This window comes from Perna viridis, chromosome 6 (genome assembly GCF_037379345.1).
Source record: "Perna viridis isolate PV_CMFRI_1.1 ecotype Kerala chromosome 6, ASM3737934v1, whole genome shotgun sequence".
In the NCBI taxonomy this organism is placed as follows: Eukaryota; Metazoa; Mollusca; class Bivalvia; order Mytilida; family Mytilidae; genus Perna; species Perna viridis.
In genome coordinates, this window is record NC_142450.1 from 7,841,550 (window position 1) to 7,859,759 (window position 18,210).

General features: G+C 31.3%; 1 long non-coding RNA gene across 5 annotated transcripts in view; it reads right to left on the reverse strand.

Annotated features, from left to right (window-relative positions):
• The window catches only part of LOC148613511 (uncharacterized), a 309,255-nt gene that overhangs the window by 80,934 nt on the left and 210,111 nt on the right, over window positions 1-18,210 (reverse strand). For 2 of the 5 annotated variants that reach the window (XR_015923367.1, XR_015923364.1), the window contains exons 2-3: window positions 4,868-4,982; window positions 4,668-4,716 (exon numbers count right to left, since the gene is read on the reverse strand). This is a non-coding gene — a long non-coding RNA (uncharacterized LOC148613511). Of the gene's footprint in view, window positions 1-4,667; window positions 4,717-4,867; window positions 4,983-6,294; window positions 6,366-8,669; window positions 10,095-10,359; window positions 10,719-18,210 lie in introns of those variants that run through there. The other 3 variants (XR_015923365.1, XR_015923366.1, XR_015923368.1) reach the window with 3 other exon arrangements.

An 18,210-nucleotide genomic window follows, 5' to 3' on the forward strand; every position in this document is an offset into this window, starting at 1 on the left:
ATTGCGAAATCGTCAATAAAAATTGAATTTTTCTATAGATAGAAAACTTTTTTCCGGTTGAAAACGTTCAATTCGATGTATGGATGCCCTTTCGGGACATAATTTGAAATTTGATGATTATGACCGAAAAAAAAATGTTTTTTTCTTAGATAATTTTTTTTCAAATTTTTTCCTTTGAAATGCGTAAAATGATTGATTTTCACCGTGCCAACATATTTAAAATTTCGAAATTCTAACGAGAAATCGAAAATTGCGAAATCGTCAATAAAAATTGAATTTTTCTATAGATAGAAAACTTTTTTCCGGTTGAAAACGTTCAATTCGATGTATGGATGCCCTTTCGGGACATAATTTGAAATTTGATGATTATGACCGGAAAAAAAAATGTTTTTTTCTTAGACAATTTTTTTTCAAATTTTTTCCTTTGAAATGCGTAAAATGATCGATTTTCACCGTGCCAACATGAATAAAATTTCGAAATTCTAACGAGAAATCGAAAATTGCGAAATCGTCAATAAAAATTGAATTTTTCTATAGATAGAAAACTTTTTTCCGGTTGAAAACGTTCAATTCGATGTATGGATGCCCTTTCGGGACATAATTTGAAATTTGATGATTATGACCGAAAAAAAAATGTTTTTTTCTTAGATGATTTTTTTTCAAATTTTTTTCTTCGAAATGCGTAAAATGATCGATTTCCACCGTACCAACATGATTCAAATTTCGAAATTCTAACGAGAAATCGAAAATTGCGAAATCGTCGATAAAAATTGAATTTTTCTATAGATAGAAAACTTTTTTCCGGTTGAAAACGTTCAATTCGATGTATGGATGCCCTTTCGGGACATAATTTGAAATTTGATGATTATGACCGAAAAAAAAATGTTTTTTTCTTAGATGATTTTTTTTCAAATTTTTTTCTTCGAAATGCGTAAAATGATCGATTTCCACCGTACCAACATGATTCAAATTTCGAAATTCTAACGAGAAATCGAAAATTGCGAAATCGTCGATAAAAATTGAATTTTTCTATAGATAGAAATCTTTTTTCCGGTTGAAAACGTTCAATTCGATGTATGGATGCCCTTTCGGGACATAATTTGAAATTTGATGATTATGACCGAAAAAAAAATGTTTTTTTCTTAGATGATTTTTTTTCAAATTTTTTTCTTCGAAATGCGTAAAATGATCGATTTCCACCGTACCAACATGATTCAAATTTCGAAATTCTAACGAGAAATCGAAAATTGCGAAATCGTCGATAAAAATTGAATTTTTCTATAGATAGAAAACTTTTTTCCGGTTGAAAACGTTCAATTCGATGTATGGATGCCCTTTCGGGACATAATTTGAAATTTGATGATTATGACCGGAAAAAAAATGTTTTTTTCTTAGACAATTTTTTTTCAAATTTTTTCCTTTGAAATGCGTAAAATGATCGATTTTCACCGTGCCAACATATTTAAAATTTCGAAATTCTAACGAGAAATCGAAAATTGCGAAATCGTCAATAAAAATTGAATTTTTCTATAGATAGAAAACTTTTTTCCGGTTGAAAACGTTCAATTCGATGTATGGATGCCCTTTCGGGACATAATTTGAAATTTGATGATTATGACCGAAAAAAAAATGTTTTTTTCTTAGATAATTTTTTTTCAAATTTTTTCCTTTGAAATGCGTAAAATGATCGATTTTCACCGTGCCAACATATTTAAAATTTCGAAATTCTAACGAGAAATCGAAAATTGCGAAATCGTCAATAAAAATTGAAATTTTTCTATAGATAGAAAACTTTTTTCCGGTTGAAAACGTTCAATTCGATGTATGGATGCCCTTTCGGGACATAATTTGAAATTTGATGATTATGACCGGAAAAAAAATGTTTTTTTCTTAGATAATTTTTTTTCCAATTTTTTTCTTCGAAATGCGTAAAATGATCGATTTCCACCGTACCAACATGATTCAAATTTCGAAATTCCAACGAGAAATCGAAAATTGCGAAATCGTCAATAAAAATTGAAATTTTTCTATGGATAGAAAACTTTTTTCCGGTTGAAAACGTTCAATTCGATGTATGGATGCCCTTTCGGGACATAATTTGAAATTTGATGATTATGACCGGAAAAAAAATGTTTTTTTCTTAGACAATTTTTTTTCAAATTTTTTCCTTTGAAATGCGTAAAATGATCGATTTTCACCGTGCCAACATATTTAAAATTTCGAAATTCTAACGAGAAATCGAAAATTGCGAAATCGTCGATAAAAATTGAATTTTTCTATAGATAGAAAATTTTTTTCCGGTTGAAAACGTTCAATTCGATGTATGGATGCCCTTTCGGGACATAATTTGAAATTTGATGATTATGACCGGAAAAAAAATGTTTTTTTCTTAGATGATTTTTTTTCAAATTGTTTCCTTCAAAATGCGTAAAATGATCGATTTCCACCATGAACCAGGCAATTTAAATTTGCAAAACTCTAAACTGCAAATCAGTAATGCAGCCCCACTTGTAGTACTACAATGGTTATGACTGAGTGAACCTTCAACTCGTGTTTATTTCCGTTTAGTAAACGACAATATAGAATATTCGGGAATGAATGATACTAACCTGTTTCTATTGTGCAGAGAACGAGTTTAAAATATTAATTGCATCCAAGATTTTGAAAGCAGTGAAAGTTCTTATTCTCGCGTTCTTATTCTAGCTTATTCAGGAAAAAAACATTTCCAATAAAATTCCAAATTTATCTGTAACTTTATAGAAGTCCTTGACCTTTCAAAACCACATAACCATATTTGATTGGTTACTTTCAATAAACAGATATCCCCATTTCTAATTATAGGTTTCAGACAACAAATTCAACCAATGAGCATTTGGAATGTACGCAAAAATAGTCCTACGCAGAAATTACCCCTGTTCCTCATAGTGCTGTGGAAAAAGTTCTCATCTCATTTAAACAATTTAAACAGTTTCTGAAAGGAAAAACATTTCTGTACATTTTATATGTGCATTTTGCTTCTTGTGATGTGAAGCCTAATCTCCATAATGATTTCCCATGCTATTTAACGACACTTCACCAGTACTGCACATGCCATTCTGAGGATTGTGAGCTGACATATGTAGAATCATGCTGATCTATAGTAATCTGCAGGCTAAAGTTAAGGTAAAGTCCAGAGAAGCCATTGAATATTGTGAAATTAGCATAGAAGCCTATGGGAAGTGGAATTAGTGGTTTTTAGCCTTAAGCTGAGGCCATGGTAAAATGAAAATTTTCTTGAAATAGCTTTAAACTACTTGAAGATCTTGTAAACTTTGCTATGAGAGGAATACACTACAAAAATCCTTCAAAATATGCTTTTTTTTTAAGTTATAGGTCCAAATTATGGAAAATTGGTCTTTTTGGCTGAATTTTATGTCCTATCTTGTAAAAAGTGTAGAAAATTTAGTAAAAATATCAAATATTTAACTTTGAGGGTTATATTTACTTAAATATGGTGGTAATCAGAACTTGAAATCAAGTTTTGTGTAAATTTGAGCAAAAATTTGATTAGAAATGAGGAAAAACTCACTTTCATTACTGCGGTTAAGGACATATAAGCATTTCCCTATGGCAACATGGAAAATGCATTTTTGAGTACATTTTTTGCTTTAGGTGCCCTTTACTTGGCATGTTTTATTGTGAAAACACTGTATTTACAAATTTAAAGATATCACCTTTTTTGAAAATTTAAAGATTTAGGGTTTTTGATATGTGATCAAGAAAAAGGGGAAGGCATGTCAGAAATTAATTTTTAAAAAAAGACCAATTTTTCAGAAAATGGCTACTTTTAAAGGCTATCTCCTAATTAATATTGTTAAAAAAGAAGTTGTGATTGATTTTTTTTTTATTTGAAAAGTCAGAAAAAGTTCTTTGCAAATATTTAATGCATTTAAGTATGGTAGAATATTGTCACTTTTTTGCTCGCACAACTTGGTTACCCTATATTTAAAAATCAAATATTTAAAAAAAGTGATTGTCACATTTCACTGAAACTTTGCAAATGCATTCAGTATGTGTGTAGGAAGATACCTGTATAGTTATTAATTTTTTCTAAGACAGAAAGTGACTCTTTAGGTTACAGACCACCAATTCAACCAATGAGCTTTTGGAACGTACGCAAAAATAGTCCTATGCAGAAATTACCCCTGTTCCTCATAGTGCTGTGAAAAAAGTTCTCATCTTATTTAAAAAATTTAAACAGTTTCTGAAAGGAAAAACATTTCTGTACATTTTATAAGTGCATTTTGCTTCTTGTGATGTGAAGCCTAATCTCCATAATGATTTCTAAATATACCCCTGTCTTGTGAAAACACTGGGATTTCCCATGCTATTTATAGACACTTCACTTCCGGTGACCAGTACTGCACTGCAAGTCTGCTAACCCCACATGCCATTCTGAGGTTTGTGAGCTGACATATGTAGAATCATGCTGATATATAGTCCTCTGCAGGTTAAAGTTAAGGTAAAGTCCAGAGAAGACATTGAATATTGTGAAATTAGCATAGAAGCCTATGGGAAGTGGAATTAGTGGTTTTTAGTCTTAAAGCAACATATAAAGTTTTCCAAAAACATAGATTTTGAAATTACTAACAAAGAGAGATAACTCAAACTTATTTCAAGGAACTTACTCTGATTTATTCAAAATCAATGAAGTCTGTTTCACCAATTCAATTATTTCTGAAAAAAAATAAGAAAAAAATACACACTTAAGAAGCATAATTATTTGATTTTAAATACTTAATTTTAATATTCTTAAAACAAATTTCTGTAGAAGTTAAAAACAGACATATGCATTAAAAAAATTCTTGTTTAAATATATATTGCTCACAGTTCAGTTTAGGAGTGCCTTTCAGAAGATCATTATTAAATTCGTCAACTGTGAGTTCATATTTGTCCAAATTTTTATTTTCTTTTCCTCCAGTTTTAGGATTCCAATATATAATCTGTAAAATAGTAATTTAACATGTCTTAAGTACTATATTTATAATTATTGAATGCAAAGTTACAAACGTAAAATGCAACTGATATAATGTACCAACAAAGGCAATTCTAAAATAACTTAAAATCCTAAACAAAAATTAAAAGCATAAAATACAACTAAAACAAATGCTTTAACCAAATCCATTCTGAAATAATTGAAAAAGCACACAAAAGTTTATAATCATGCTCCCCCATTAGGTTAAAGCAAAATATATAGCTTTGCGTTAATAAATAAGCAAACTTTTAAATAAAGAATAAAGTCTTTAATTCCACATGTATTTATTGTTAAAGTTATTATCTCTTCAGTAGTTAAAATGTTATTGTTGTCAGATTTAGTGGCATTAACAACACCAAGGATAGTCATTCTTAAAAGTGTTGAAGGATGAAATGAAGATTCTCTATGATTTAGTGGTTCATCTTCTTCTATGATGTCTTCTCCACACAATTGACAATTTTATTCAGATGAAATTCCTGTTTTGATTTGGTCTCAACGTTAACAAAATATGATTCACTTGAAAGCCATGTTTTTACTTTTGTATGTTTGCATGTAAAATTCAGTTGTACATGTATTTAAGTTGTTTTAGTTGTCAAAATAAGGTTTAACCTTACAAAAATTATAACATAAATTGTTTTTATTGAAATTAATAGAATTTTGACCCAAATGTATAGAAGAAACGAAATGAATGGATGTTAAAATTCAAAAGAAAGTTACATTTATAAAGGGGGATTACTCAGTAAAATTCATGTTTTTTTTTGTCAGTTTTTCCTTTTTTTGTTAATTTGTAAAATGTTTTAATATGCAGATGATTTTTTAATAAATGCTGAAATATTTAGTATTTCTAAATTTAGTTTATCATATAAGGCATTGTTATGAGTTTCTATAAAGTTAATAGGCTTTAGAGTTATTTCCCCTTTCCAAAGGAAACCTGAAATATTTATGGTAAACCCAAAATAGATTATGTAAGACTATATTAGGTTTCTATTTTTGCTATAAATTAGAGCTTAAAAGTATTTTGTTGCAATCTGTGGTAAAATTTTGCTATATTGATTAAACTATCTATGCACAACAACAGAAATATATTCAAAATTTAGAATGTAATTGACATACAAAATCATTATTAATTTGTCAATGAAACAAAAGTGTGAGAAGCTGAGCCTGATTGTTTTTGTGCTAGACCAAAGAAGAAACAGCCCACAGGTAGGCAACCCAACCAGACACATTATTGGGATTCTTTAATCTCAATTTTTAGATAACTTCAAAATGTTTAACCTTACCAAGTGACTATAAAGCAAACATTTTCAAGTAAAATCTCTGTATATTACAATGTATGTAATGTGAAGTATTTCTGAAAAAAAAAGATTGTTTCACTAAGAAAAATAGCCATACTTAATATTGATGATAATTTGTATATATACATACTAAGGGTTCTTCATGACCTCTTTTTGCATGTCGCTACGCCATGTGTTACTTTTCTTGCGCCATGAATTCAAAACAAGTGCAATGTGTTAATTTGCGTCACACATTACAAATCGACAATGTATTTCCCAATTACGCTTACTTATTAATTACCTATACCTGTCATAAGTTATTGTGGTTAAATTATAAAAAAAACTTTTATAATGGTATCAACACAATGACCACACCTACTTTAATTCCTCTAGAGCTGTGGACCTGTGGTCAAGCCTATAGGGAAGGGAAAACTTCACCTTAGTATAACTGAGTTGGACAGTGCAGATAGAAAGATTTACCATAACTGTTGTTTATAAATTACTATGTTGAAGCTTGTGCTATTAAATACTTCTCATTCAACCTATTATACTTTCTTTGGCAATTTATTTTCTGTGTTAAAGGACATGCGCCACAACGAAAATGTGTCCAACCAGAGATTGAGCCATCAGCCCATGTCAAAAGGCACCCCTGATTTGTACTGAAACTCAGTAATATTTTTTTCAATATGTTACCATGGCTACTGATTTGTATGATAATATTCACCAATGCACTTACAAATTACTTTAACCTCCTCAAATCAAGGATCGAAAAAATATGTACTTTATTTAGGAAAAAACACTTGAAATTTCTTTATTGACTGCCTCGGAACAGCTTGATTTCAACAAAATGAGCTGAAATTTTCAGAATTGACCCAACTGTATATTACTACCAAAGCCATTTTGGAATATTAAATGCATTTTCTAATATGATTCGTTTGAAATCACTCACCGGCGTTCAGAAGTTGGCGGTCAGGGCTGTTTTGACATAAGACTTGTATATTTGCAATGACTAGAGATTGAAACTGCTCACTGGTGCTCAAAAGTTGGCGGTCCGGGCTTTTTTGACATACATTGTATATAAGACTTGAATATTTTTTTTGAGGGGGGGGAGGGGGGAGACATATTAACTGCTTCCCCAAAACAGCCCTTAATAGTGTACATATATGCACTGAAGTAAATTATTTTTTTTTAGAAGAGATGGCTTAAAACTTAAAAAGAAGAAAAAACCTCATTAGTTATAGACACAATATACCACCTTATAAATAAATGTTGGAAACTATTTGTTAACCACATAATCAGATTCATAAATTAACCACATTATCCTGCACCTCTTAAACCTTGATTGTTGGTCGTTGTGTTCATTTTGATCCATGGAGATCCCTGATACTTACTTTAACTGAAAATGAATATTCATTTTTAAAATTTCACTATGCATTGACAGTAATATTTTATAATTATGTTTATTTCACATCAGTTTGACATCTATGGAAAAAATGTATAATGGTTGATAAAAAATACTTTCTATAGTCTACATGTATTATATGCAGTTGATGTGTGCACAATGGATATCCAATTAAATCAACCATGTAGTATGTTATCATTCAGGTAATATTTGTTTACTATATTTTTTTGAAATATTTTCAAAACTTCAGATATAATTGAAAAACCAGATTGTCATGAAGGTATAACTAGAAGCATGTTTATCTGTAAAAAATGACTCTTATTATAAAATTTTACTAGTAATCTTCTTTATATACAATTTAAATAACTTATTTCTAATAATTCTTGCTAATAAGAAGGGAAGCAATGTAACAAAGGAAAGGCAATCCCAGTTGAAACCCCCTCTACTGAATAAATAACCTGCACTCTGTAAAACAGCATTTATTTAACATGCCAATGTATGTTTCAATGAAGATGAATACTTATGCTAAATGTCAACTGTTAGTAAATATACTGATGTGATTTTCCAATCCCCCCTTTTTCTTTGTGTTCAATTTGTATATGTAATGTTTTCAAGTGTATGTAAAAAACATTTATATAGTTGTTTTATTTTGATGATTTTTACCCAAAAAAAAGTTATTAACAATACATAGAGAAAAAAAAAGCTATAACCAAGGGAGTTAACTCTTAACCTCATATTTCCTAAATCAATTTTCACACGTATTCACATAATAGTATATTTTAATGAAACACTCAATCGGAAATTTTTTTTACAAAAATGATCATCTATTGGAAGTGCCGTTGAGTGTCAGAGCATATTACAAAAAATATTTGCAAAAGAGAAGAAACCATGTTGAAGAAAAAAACGGCAATTGCGCTTATTTGATATCCTTGTTTAATGTATGTATCTGTTATGGCTTTATATTTGATCTACTTCTTACCTTCAATTCAAAATGTCAACCTAAAAAAATTATTCCACAACTGAATCATGGTCTCAGTATCGTATTAATTTTCCCATAGACTTCAATAGTGAAGTGCATATTTTTAGGATTTTTTAAAAAATATGTAAATTGATTCAATAAAACTTTCACTTATGTAGCATTTCTAAGGACATGTGAAAAAATAATTTCCCACAAAGAAAATAGGGTGAGTCCACGAAGATTGGACAGAAAAGTAGTCTTGAACTATAAATAGCCATTTTCCCTACTTTCACTTTCATTTTCCACTCACCAAACCAACCTTTTCAGTGGAACATTTTTATGATATTATGTTAGATTTTCTTTTAAAAAAGTTCTTCATCTTACAGTGTGATGTTTGCTCTATTTTTTAAGTCATTGTTCATGTCTTTTGACAAAACATTAGTTTGTAGAGAGGCAAAAAGAAAATGCACTATATTTTTATGGCATCCATGTTTTGACGTACACCCGCTCAGGGATATGCAATACGATACTGGTACCTATTACTAATAAACATTTCAATATAATCATAAAAGTTGTTGTTTTTCTGCTAGAGTATTCATTTTCATACTGAAAATTCAGAATATCATTGCCCTGCTACAAACATGAGTTTTCTATTAAAATTCTTATATAGGTACCCTATTCCAGGAATAAGACTAATATCTCAATGTTAGCCAGAAAATATTACTTTTGATAAAAAGCTGCTGCATTAATCAAACTAAGCAACTTTGTGGTTTATTCTGACATGGTAGATACATGAGCTGTACTATGAGTTCCAAATCATTATTTAATCCCCACTTGTGAGTTCCATATATGGAAATATTAATATCCGAACCTCCTTTTTTGTCTTTAATTCAAGGGAGCCTCTTGTTTAAAGTAAAGTATAATGACCGGTACAACCAACTGTTTTAAACTATAGATATGGTCATTTCAATTATAATAAATCCAGAAAAAATTATACCAATATCATAGTTTTAAAAAAATATAGCTTTTCATATGCAGAAAATACACATTTTAAGCCATCTTGGTACCCCAGGCAGATACAAATGGACCTCAATGTGACAGGGAAAAGACTTTTTCTTTAAAACAGATAGCTATGATGCAAGAAATATAGTTTACTGGTATAAATATTATAATAACAATTGTCTGCTTTAGATACTTTTTGAAAAAATTCAGTTTTTATATGAAAAAACACCATTATTTTTCTTGCCGCATTAGAATCTGTCCATTTGAACCACTAAAAAAAGTCCACTAAAAAATTGGCTGATGACTTTTGTGACATTTCTGTGTTTAAATCAACCACACAGTTATATGGCAACTCATTTTAGCTATTTATTTGAAAGAAAAACAAAAAATAAAAAAAATATTCATTTTTTCATATATAAGAGGCAATGTATGGAAAATGACTACTTTCAATCCTAACCACATACTTAAAATGTGTTGTAACTTGAAAAGTATCCTTTCTGCAGGAGTATTACTTGCTTCAGGTTACTTGAATATAGATATGCTCATCATAAATAGTCAAGATAATAATTTTATCGAACTGATATCCTACAAATTCATGAAAACAATATGCATTTCCAAATTTGGTAAAGATTAACCATAAATGCAAAAAACCAGAGCTAATATAAAAAATCAGGTTCAAAATTTGACTAATTCATTTTAAAAGTGTTACCTGCATTGGGGTACTACTTTTTGAGCTGGTAAAGACGACTTGCTGAATATCCAACTTTACTTGAAAAACTAGCTTACTAGGTCTCAGGTCTTGAACTATAAATACCCATTTTCCCTACTTTCAAAGTGAAAGTAGCGAAAATGGCTATTTATAGTTCAAGACTCCTTTTCTGTCCGATCTTCGTGGACTCACCCTTTTTTCTTTGCGGGAAATTATTTTTTCACATGTCCTTAGAAATGCTCCATAAGTGAAAGTTCTATTGAATGAATTTACATATTTTTTTTAAAAATCCTAAAAATATGCACTTCACTATAGAAGTCTAGGGGAAAATTAATACGATACTGAGACCTGGTACCTCATACGACAGGGGATATCATCGGGAAAGGGGAAGGAAACAGAGAAAAATACCGCAAGAAAATGGCGACTATTTCCTCTCGGAAAAGCTTTGGGTTCTTTAAAAATGCCCGATAAATATATAAAGTAACGCTGTGTTCTCGCTAACGAGATGTTCATTTCATTGGCTGTAAACTTAGCCGAAACATAACGAATATTGTAATTAGCCACGTGCATAACAGCATTGTTTTTTATGTTAAACCTCTAGATTCGACATCCTTTATATAATATTTACAAATAATATTCAAACCGTAGACATTTATTTGAAAATTTAAACAAAGCAAGTGCATCTATCCAAGGGGTCATTTTTTTCTGTCAGTGGAAAAGGGGGGTTCAGTTTTTTTTATAACTTCAAAGAGGGGGGGTGTCATTTTTTGTACATGAATTTCAAGGGGGATCCAAATTTTTAGTTAAGCACCAGTCAAATTAAAACATATTTTACCACCATTAAACATTTTATTTCATTGTCACATGCATGATCTCTGGTAAAATCAAGTTCACACATCAACATAACCATCAGGACCTAAAACATTTACAGTTATTAAATTAAATTGGTCCGACTTATCTGCTGATGATTCAATTTCCTTACCAATATCTTGAATATCAAGAGCTGTGTCTGATTCTGCTTGATTTTGACCAGGCTTTTCCGAAGTATCAAGTTTTGGAATTGAAGACTTGAATTTTTTATTGTAAGAATTCTTTAACATCTCAACTGCTTTTGCTTCTAAGAGTAATCAAGGGAACTACGGTTATAACGGTAATAAGAAGAATGTTATCCAGGGACAAAAACCAGACATGGAAAACAGATGTACAAAGAACATGAAATTTTGTTAAAATCAAATATACAAATTAACAAAAGCAAATGAGCAACTATGACTCTACCAAAAACTTGGAGCATGGACCAGGTGCGCCAGTAGGGTAAGCGTTCTCTGCTTTTCTAAAAACACCCGCCGAGTTGCTCGTAAAAAGTCAAGACCGGGGTAGACGAAGAGGAAAGGAAAACCATGACTTGTTGAACAAATCAGTTTTCATGACGCAGATGGATACACCGCAGCGATCCACGATTTCATGATGACGACTACAACGTAAAACTTCTATAGGGATGACTTCAATCTTGTAGCAACACAACCCTGTTCCAGAAGTTTATGTTAGAATTCTAGCGCGATACAAAAACTCTGCGTAGTTTCGGCAAGCTCTGGCAAAATGTTTGAGTTGTTATATGAAAACGCCATACGCATGTTTAATAGAGGGGGTATCACATTAAAAAAAATGTTTTTAAGGGGGATAAGAAAATATCATTGGGGTCAAGAAAATTTTATATTTCAAAATGACCAGTCCCCCTTCCCAGGTAAATAATGATAAATTTCTATATCCATTTGAATCGTAAGGGGAAAAAAGGGGGCTATATAGTCGAATTTTGTGTCCTGGATCTTTTTATGTAATATTCAAACCAGAACTTTTTTTCGCCTATTGCATCTTTGTATTTATATAAAATCATATATCATTGTCCTGCCTTTCTATTTCAAATGTAATCCTAGCCCCGACCCCCATTCATAAAAATCAACATGGTTACTCGGAGGCGTATTCAGGTAGGGGAGTGGCGGGCTTGCGCCCACTACAATTTGCAAAGCATGGGTTGTCAGGGGTAGATTTAGGCGGTTTCAAGTTGAAACTTTAAATTTCTCGCTAATTTTACCACAAAAGATATCTACATTGCACCCACTCTATAATATTTCAAAAATTTAACCTCAAAATTTGTGTCACCTCGCTCCGCTCGGCAGAATTTTTACTATCTAAAATCCTGCAGGCGCGTAACTGCCGTTAGGCAAAAAAGCTTTTGCGTGCATTTAATTTTGCCAATTTTTTTTTTAGATAAAATACATCCAGGAGAGGCATAAATAATGCTTTAAAACGCTATCTCCGCGAAGATTCGGATGGGGGCTCCGCCCTGGACCTGCTGGGGGCCTTAAGCGGCCCCAGACCCCCTGCCGTAATTTTGCCTACACTTCAATTTGGCCTTAGCTACGCGCCTGTCCCGGATCCGTCCCTGTTACTCCGGCTAAAAACCACTAATTCCACTTCCCATAGGCTTCTATGCTAATTTCACAATATTCAATGGCTTCTCTGGACTTTACCTTAACTTTAACCTGCAGATGACTATATATCAGCATGATTCTACATATGTCAGCTCACAATCCTCAGAATGGCATGTGGGGTTAGCAGACTTGCAGTGCAGTACTGGTCACCGGAAGTGAAGGGTCTATAAATAGCATGGGAAATCCCAGTGTTTTCACAAGATAGGGGTATATTTAAAAATCATTATGGAGATTAGGCTTCACATCACAAGAAGCAAAATGCACCTATAAAATGTACAGAAATGTTTTTCCTTTCAGAAACTGTTTAAATTTTTTAAATAAGATGAGAACTTTTTTCACAGCACTATGAGGAACAGGGGTAATTTCTGCGTAGGACTATTTTTGCGTACGTTCCGAATGCTCATTGGTTGAATTGGTGGTCTGTAACCTAAAGAGTCACTTTTTGTCTTAGAAAAAATAAATAACTATACAGGTATCTTCCTACACACATACTGAATGCATTTGCAAAGTTTCAGTGAAATGTGACAAGCACTTTTTTAAATATTTGATTTTTAAATATAGGGTAACCAAGTTGTGCGAGCAAAAAAGTGAAAATATTCTACCATACTGAAATGCATTAAATATTTGCAAAGAACTTTTTCTGACTTTTCAAATAAAAAATATCAATCACAACTTGTTTTTTAACAATATTAATGAAGAAATAGTTTTAAAAGTAATCATTTTCTGAGAAATTGGTCTATTTTTAAAAATTTATTTCTGACTTGCCTCCCCCTTTTTCTTGATCACATGTCAAAAATCCTAAATCTTTAAATTTTCACAAAAGGTGATATATTTGGCTTTAAATTTGTAAATACAGTGTTTTCACATTAAAACATGACCAGTAAAGGGCACCTAAAGCAAAAAAAGTGCTCAATAATGGATTTTCCATGTTGCCATAGGGGAATGCTTATATGGCCTTAACCGCAGTAATGAAAGTGAGTTTTTCCTCATTTCTAACCTAATTTTTGCTCAAATCTACACAAAACTTGATTTCAAGTGCTTATTACTACCATATTTAGGTAAATATAGCCCTCAAAGTTTAATATTTGATATTTTTACTAAATTTTCTACACTTTTTACAAGATAGGACATAAAAATCAGCCAAAAAGACCAATTTTCCATAATTTGGACCTATAACTTAAAAAAATGCATATTTTGAAGGATTTTTGTAGTGTATTCCCCTCATGGCAAAGTTAACAAGATCTTCAAGTAGTTTAAAGCTATTTCAAGAAACTTTTCATTTTGCCATGGCTTCAGCTTAAGGCTAAAAACCACTAATTCCACTTCCCATAGGCTTCTATGCTAATTTCACAATATTCAATGGCTTCTCTGGACTTTACCTTAACTTTAACCTGCAGATGACTATATATCAGCATGATTCTACATATGTCAGCTCACAATCCTCAGAATGGCATGTGGGGTTAGCAGACTTGCAGTGCAGTACTGGTCACCGGAAGTGAAGGGTCTATAAATAGCATGGGAAATCCCAGTGTTTTCACAAGATAGGGGTATATTTAAAAATCATTATGGAGATTAGGCTTCACATCACAAGAAGCAAAATGCACCTATAAAATGTACAGAAATGTTTTTCCTTTCAGAAACTGTTTAAATTTTTTAAATAAGATGAGAACTTTTTTCACAGCACTATGAGGAACAGGGGTAATTTCTGCGTAGGACTATTTTTGCGTACGTTCCGAATGCTCATTGGTTGAATTGGTGGTCTGTAACCTAAAGAGTCACTTTTTGTCTTAGAAAAAATAAATAACTATACAGGTATCTTCCTACACACATACTGAATGCATTTGCAAAGTTTCAGTGAAATGTGACAAGCACTTTTTTAAATATTTGATTTTTAAATATAGGGTAACCAAGTTGTGCGAGCAAAAAAGTGAAAATATTCTACCATACTGAAATGCATTAAATATTTGCAAAGAACTTTTTCTGACTTTTCAAATAAAAAATATCAATCACAACTTGTTTTTTAACAATATTAATGAAGAAATAGTTTTAAAAGTAATCATTTTCTGAGAAATTGGTCTATTTTTAAAAATTTATTTCTGACTTGCCTCCCCCTTTTTCTTGATCACATGTCAAAAATCCTAAATCTTTAAATTTTCACAAAAGGTGATATATTTGGCTTTAAATTTGTAAATACAGTGTTTTCACATTAAAACATGACCAGTAAAGGGCACCTAAAGCAAAAAAAGTGCTCAATAATGGATTTTCCATGTTGCTATAGGGGAATGCTTATATGGCCTTAACCGCAGTAATGAAAGTGAGTTTTTCCTCATTTCTAACCTAATTTTTGCTCAAATCTACACAAAACTTGATTTCAAGTGCTTATTACTACCATATTTAGGTAAATATAGCCCTCAAAGTTTAATATTTGATATTTTTACTAAATTTTCTACACTTTTTACAAGATAGGACATAAAAATCAGCCAAAAAGACCAATTTTCCATAATTTGGACCTATAACTTAAAAAAATGCATATTTTGAAGGATTTTTGTAGTGTATTCCCCTCATGGCAAAGTTAACAAGATCTTCAAGTAGTTTAAAGCTATTTCAAGAAACTTTTCATTTTGCCATGGCTTCAGCTTAAGGCTAAAAACCACTAATTCCACTTCCCATAGGCTTCTATGCTAATTTCACAATATTCAATGGCTTCTCTGGACTTTACCTTAACTTTAACCTGCAGATGACTATATATCAGCATGATTCTACATATGTCAGCTCACAATCCTCAGAATGGCATGTGGGGTTAGCAGACTTGCAGTGCAGTACTGGTCACCGGAAGTGAAGGGTCTATAAATAGCATGGGAAATCCCAGTGTTTTCACAAGATAGGGGTATATTTAAAAATCATTATGGAGATTAGGCTTCACATCACAAGAAGCAAAATGCACCTATAAAATGTACAGAAATGTTTTTCCTTTCAGAAACTGTTTAAATTTTTTAAATAAGATGAGAACTTTTTTCACAGCACTATGAGGAACAGGGGTAATTTCTGCGTAGGACTATTTTTGCGTACGTTCCGAATGCTCATTGGTTGAATTGGTGGTCTGTAACCTAAAGAGTCACTTTTTGTCTTAGAAAAAATAAATAACTATACAGGTATCTTCCTACACACATACTGAATGCATTTGCAAAGTTTCAGTGAAATGTGACAAGCACTTTTTTAAATATTTGATTTTTAAATATAGGGTAACCAAGTTGTGCGAGCAAAAAAGTGAAAATATTCTACCATACTGAAATGCATTAAATATTTGCAAAGAACTTTTTCTGACTTTTCAAATAAAAAATATCAATCACAACTTGTTTTTTAACAATATTAATGAAGAAATAGTTTTAAAAGTAATCATTTTCTGAGAAATTGGTCTATTTTTAAAAATTTATTTCTGACTTGCCTCCCCCTTTTTCTTGATCACATGTCAAAAATCCTAAATCTTTAAATTTTCACAAAAGGTGATATATTTGGCTTTAAATTTGTAAATACAGTGTTTTCACATTAAAACATGACCAGTAAAGGGCACCTAAAGCAAAAAAAGTGCTCAATAATGGATTTTCCATGTTGCCATAGGGGAATGCTTATATGGCCTTAACCGCAGTAATGAAAGTGAGTTTTTCCTCATTTCTAACCTAATTTTTGCTCAAATCTACACAAAACTTGATTTCAAGTGCTTATTACTACCATATTTAGGTAAATATAGCCCTCAAAGTTTAATATTTGATATTTTTACTAAATTTTCTACACTTTTTACAAGATAGGACATAAAAATCAGCCAAAAAGACCAATTTTCCATAATTTGGACCTATAACTTAAAAAAATGCATATTTTGAAGGATTTTTGTAGTGTATTCCCCTCATGGCAAAGTTAACAAGATCTTCAAGTAGTTTAAAGCTATTTCAAGAAACTTTTCATTTTGCCATGGCTTCAGCTTAAGGCTAAAAACCACTAATTCCACTTCCCATAGGCTTCTATGCTAATTTCACAATATTCAATGGCTTCTCTGGACTTTACCTTAACTTTAACCTGCAGATGACTATATATCAGCATGATTCTACATATGTCAGCTCACAATCCTCAGAATGGCATGTGGGGTTAGCAGACTTGCAGTGCAGTACTGGTCACCGGAAGTGAAGGGTCTATAAATAGCATGGGAAATCCCAGTGTTTTCACAAGATAGGGGTATATTTAAAAATCATTATGGAGATTAGGCTTCACATCACAAGAAGCAAAATGCACCTATAAAATGTACAGAAATGTTTTTCCTTTCAGAAACTGTTTAAATTTTTTAAATAAGATGAGAACTTTTTTCACAGCACTATGAGGAACAGGGGTAATTTCTGCGTAGGACTATTTTTGCGTACGTTCCGAATGCTCATTGGTTGAATTGGTGGTCTGTAACCTAAAGAGTCACTTTTTGTCTTAGAAAAAATAAATAACTATACAGGTATCTTCCTACACACATACTGAATGCATTTGCAAAGTTTCAGTGAAATGTGACAAGCACTTTTTTAAATATTTGATTTTTAAATATAGGGTAACCAAGTTGTGCGAGCAAAAAAGTGAAAATATTCTACCATACTGAAATGCATTAAATATTTGCAAAGAACTTTTTCTGACTTTTCAAATAAAAAATATCAATCACAACTTGTTTTTTAACAATATTAATGAAGAAATAGTTTTAAAAGTAATCATTTTCTGAGAAATTGGTCTATTTTTAAAAATTTATTTCTGACTTGCCTCCCCCTTTTTCTTGATCACATGTCAAAAATCCTAAATCTTTAAATTTTCACAAAAGGTGATATATTTGGCTTTAAATTTGTAAATACAGTGTTTTCACATTAAAACATGACCAGTAAAGGGCACCTAAAGCAAAAAAAGTGCTCAATAATGGATTTTCCATGTTGCCATAGGGGAATGCTTATATGGCCTTAACCGCAGTAATGAAAGTGAGTTTTTCCTCATTTCTAACCTAATTTTTGCTCAAATCTACACAAAACTTGATTTCAAGTGCTTATTACTACCATATTTAGGTAAATATAGCCCTCAAAGTTTAATATTTGATATTTTTACTAAATTTTCTACACTTTTTACAAGATAGGACATAAAAATCAGCCAAAAAGACCAATTTTCCATAATTTGGACCTATAACTTAAAAAAATGCATATTTTGAAGGATTTTTGTAGTGTATTCCCCTCATGGCAAAGTTAACAAGATCTTCAAGTAGTTTAAAGCTATTTCAAGAAACTTTTCATTTTGCCATGGCTTCAGCTTAAGGCTAAAAACCACTAATTCCACTTCCCATAGGCTTCTATGC